Genomic DNA, 5,342 nt, shown 5'->3' on the forward strand with positions numbered 1-5,342 from the left:
TTCCAAGTCGGTTAACGTTGTCTAGAAAGAAGACTCAGAGCAGAATGATGGTGATATATTTTCAATTATAAACAATCAATTCAAGGATGTATGTGTTACACCCTACTTTCCTACTTTCATGCACCTAAATCAACGTGATTTCGAACATAAATGCGGAAGCTCTAGGGTGCCTATTTGACCCAATCATTGAAAATGTTGATATAAAAGTCGGTCCTACGGTCTCGGTCCCTCCTTCCACACACATCTCCAACACCACGCTTCCGCTCCAACTCTTCCTTCACCCGTCATAAAATCCGTTGGCTGGATTCCTACACCACACAAGCATAGTGAGTCTAGGGACCCAACAAGCATTTATAAGAACACTTTTTAAGACATTGCATCCATGAGGGTTTTTAAGGGTATCTCATCAGTCAATCATGTATAGTTGCATACTGATCACATATTCGGGACCCTTAGCCTGGAGAGCTGATCCTCTAGGGTAGGCATCCCTTCGTCAATTCCACCAACCATATTTTGGGAGCATCGGACCACCAGAGCTCATGTTGGTAGCCATCCTCCCGTATCCGTCAATTCCTCCATGATTATCTCTTAGATTCCATAGCCCTTAACTTAAAACCATCCTTCTTTAGAAAAGCATGGACTTGCAATGAAAACATGCTTTGAAACCATATGCATCGTTTATATAAAATACATGAATAAATAGAATTGTGTGGGTTTATAAAACGTTTAGAAAAGTACTTGCCTTAAAATCCTTCATCTGCAGGATCTTCGGTCGGAACACTTTGTCCTAAGTCTTAGCCAGGACCGAACGCTCTTGATCGGGAAAAGATAGAATTTTGGGACGTGACAAACTATCCAACTTATAAAGAATTTCGATCCAAAATTCGATCCTATAGGCCTTGCTAAAAATTGTGATTTTGAAAATAGTTTCATGTCATGCAAAATATTAACGAAAACCATTTACAAACATGAAGGCCTTGGAGGTGCATCTGTAGGAGCATATGTGTGAAAGTGCTAAGGTTCGGAACCGTTGCTCTGATACCACATTGTTACGCCCTACTTTCCGACTTTCATGCACCTAAATCAACGTTATTTCGAACATAAATGCGGAAGCTCTAGGGTGCCTATTTGACCCAATCATTAAAAAGGTTGATATAAAAGTCGGTCCTACGGTCTCGGTCCCTCCTTCCACACACATCTCCGACACCACGCTTCCGCTCTAACTCTTCATTCACCTATCATAAAATCCGTTGGCTAGATTCCTACACCACACAAACATAGTGAGTCTAGGGACCCAGCAAGAATTTATAAGAACACTTTTTAAGACATTGCATCCATGAGGGTTTTAAAGGTATCTCATCAGTCAATCATGTATAGTTGCATACTGAGCACATATTCGGGACCCTTAGTCCGGAGAGCTGATCCTCCAGGGTAGGAATCTCTTCGTCAATTCCACCAGCCATATTTTGGGAGCATCAGACCACCAGAGCTCATGCCGGTAGCCATCCTCCCGTATCCATCAATTCCTCCATGATTATCTCTTAGATTCCATATCCCTTAACTTAAAACCATCCTTCTTTAGAAAAGCAAGGAATTGCAATGAAAACATGCTTTGAAACCATATGCATCGTTTATATAAAATACATGAATAAATAGCACTGTGTGGGTTTATAAAACGTTTAGAAAAGTACTTGCCTTAAAATCCTTCATCTGCAGGATCTTCGGTCGGAACACTCAGTTCTAAGTCTTAGCCAGGACCGAACGCTCTCGATCGGGAAAAGATAGAATTTTGGGACGTGACAGTATGGATTCTTGATTTGGGATGTTCTCATCACATAACGCCTAACAAAGAGTGGTTCAGTTCATATAAGTCAGGTAATTTTGACTTAATTTTGACTTTGTTTTGACGATAAATGCTTTAATATTATTATTAGCATATGTAAAATCAAAATTAAGATGTATGACAATACTGTTAGAACTCTTTGTAATGTTAGGCATAATATCTGAGCTGAAGAAGAATATGATTTTGTTAGGTACTTTACATGAAAATTAGTATTCTTATAAGACAGATGAGGATCGATAAATCATTAAAATTTGTAAAGGTGTGTTGATTATTATGAAAGGAAAGTGAACCAAGGAAAATATCTACACATTGTTGGGGAGTACAATTGTAGGTAAAGTCCATTATGTTGAGTAAAATGATGATATCACAAAATTATGACATATGCATATTGGGCATATGAGCGAGCGTGAAATGGTTGACTTACATAACAAAGATCTATTGAAAGGTGTAAAGAGTTGTAAGTTAGACTTTTGTAAATTACGTGTTCTTGAAAAACAAACTAAATTTAGCTTTGTAGTTGGTAAACACGATACAAAAGGAATTCTTGATTATGAGCATTTTGATGTATGGGGTCCTATAAAAGAATCGTCATTGGGTGGAGTTTTGTATTGCGTGACTTTTATTGATGACTATTTTAGAAATGTCTGAATTTATTTATTAAAATATAAATTTGAAGTCTTGCCAAATACAAGTTATGGAAAGCGGAAGTAGAGAACTAGACATGTATAAAAATAGTATATAGTACACAAATACGTAGTTCAATAAATTTTGTGAGAAACATAGTATTCAGAGTTATTTTATAGTACGTAAGACAATGCAACAAAATAGTGTGGAGAAAAAGATGAACAGATCCATTGTTGAGAAGACAATGTTCTTGAGATTGAATGTGGGAGTTCTTAAAGGTTTCTGGGGAGAAACGGTGAATATGGAGGGTTATCTCATCAATAGATCACCACGGACATCTTTGGAGTATAAAGTTGATAAAAAAGTGTGAACAAGTAATGTAGTTGACTTTAATAATTTAAAGATTTTTGGTTGTCTAGCTTACGTGCTTTTACCTGGTGATGAAAGATCAAAACTTCATCTAAAATCCAAGCAATGCATCTTTATAAGTTACAATAAAGTTGTTGAGGGATACAAGTTTTGGGATCATATTGCAAAGAAAACTGTGATTAGTAGAGATGTGATATTTGATGAGCAATCTATGTTGCAACAGAGTAAAGACAATATTGTGAAAAATTGATCTATTTTAGATACATTATAGATGAATTCAAAAAACCCTTAGTTGCATCTGATAAGGTTGAGATGGATTTAAAACAACCTTTAGTGATATCTGATAGGGGTGAAAGTTCAAATTCATCTTTTAAATGTCGTGATACAAATGGTTTGCAAGACTACAGTTTAGTTAGAGATAGACAAAGACGCACCACTATAAAGTCTACTAATAGATTTGGTTATGAAGACATGTTGTCGTTCGCACTACTTATCGTTGTTGATGATCTAGTAAGCTTTCAAAAAGCTATTACGAGTCAGATGAAAGATAAATGGATGGGTGCGATGGTTGAGAAAATGGAGTTTTGCATAAGAACTAGACATGGGAGCTACCTGAGCTTTCTCAGGGTAAGAAGGCGATTGGGTGCAAATGGGTCTATAAGAAGAAACCAACAGTATCAGAAAAAAGAAGGGAAAAAGTTCAAGGCTTGAATTGTTCCAAAAAAGTTTTTGCAGCAAAAGAGAATAAATTATGATAAAATCTTTTCTCTAGTGGTTAGACATACTTCAATCATGGTAGTTACTGCGTTAGTTGCCAGTTGTGATTTGTATTTATAGCAGATGAATATTAAAATTGCTTTTCTACATGGTGATTGGAGGAGCAAATTTACATGAAGCAGCCAGAAGGGTTCACTCAACATGGACGTGAACATTTGGTGTGTAGGTTAAAGAAATCATTGTACGTATTAAAATAGTCTTCAAGACAGTGGTACAAACGGTTTGACTCTTACATGATTAAAATTGGTTATAGACGATACGAGTATGATTGTTATGTTTATGTCAAAACCTTAATGACATGTCTTTAATTTTTCTATTACTTTATGTGGATGATATGTTGATTGTTGCACAACATATGCATTATATTATAAGTTTGAAAAAATTGTTGGGCCATTAGTTTGATATGAAAGACTTAGGTGCTGCGAAAAGAATACTTGGAATGGAAATTCACAGGAATAAAAACTCAAGAAAATTATGGTTATCTCAACAGGACTATGTTGAGAAAGTACTAAACATATTTGGGATGAACAATTCGAAGTCAATGTTCACTCTTTGGGCAAATCATTTTAAGCTTTCTTCTAAACAATATCCGAAGACGGGCAAGGATATTGAAGACATGTCAAATGTTTTATATGCAAGTGCAATTAGTTGTTTGATGTATGCGATGGTTTGTACTAGGGCTGCAAATGAGTCAAGCCGCTCGTGAGTTGCAAGCGAGCCGCTCGATCAAAGTTCGGCTTGAGCTTGACTTTGATCGAGTTCGAGCTGAGCTCGAACCGGCTCGTTTAATATTCGAGCCGAACTCGAGCTCATATAATGCTTGCTCGACGGCTTGTCGAGTTTTTTCGAGCCTGATAATATATAATATATTTATTTATTTATTTAATATAAAAAACTTAAAATTTAAAACAATTTTTTTTTCTCTGTATTTTCAAAACCCATATAGAAGGCCCATATCCACATTATTATATTATATTGTTATAAAACAAAACCCTAATTTCTAATGTATCAATGACTCTTCATCTCTTTTTATTCTTTCTTCCGTCTTCATCATTTCTTCTTCTTCTTCCTCATCTTCACCATTTCTTCTTTTTTCTTGTTCTTCCTCTATCTTCACCATTTCTTCTTCTTCCTTCTTCAATATTTCTTTTTCTTTCGTCTTTATCATTACTTTCACTCATTCATAATAGGTTAATACATTTTTTTATGTTATCTTTCATCTACACTATTTCTCTCGTTCATTCATAAGAAACCTTCAGGTAAATTAAAATATATTTTTATTTCTACTATACCTATTGCTCATACTTTTAAATAACTTTGATTTTTTTTTGTATTATGAGAAATTTGTGCTTATATAGATCGTTCATAGATTTATATGGAAAAACACTATTATATATATTAATTGTTCATATATCTATATGGAAAAACACTATTATATATATTAATAGTGTTCATAGATTTATGTAGAAAAATACTTTTAATATATATCGATCATAGATCTATATAGAAAAACACTATTATGCATAAACAATATTATATTATATTATATATAATATTGAAATATTAATATATTATATATAATAAAAGATAAAAAAATGTTAGTATATATTTTGTATATATTATGAAGAGATAAAAAAGGTTAGTATATATTATATATAATATGTTGAGAGAAAAAATGAATTTACAATATTAATAATATATTGTAATATATAAATAAATTAATAGATTC

This window comes from Impatiens glandulifera, chromosome 1, assembly GCF_907164915.1.
Source record: "Impatiens glandulifera chromosome 1, dImpGla2.1, whole genome shotgun sequence".
NCBI classification, from domain to species: domain Eukaryota; kingdom Viridiplantae; phylum Streptophyta; class Magnoliopsida; order Ericales; family Balsaminaceae; genus Impatiens; species Impatiens glandulifera.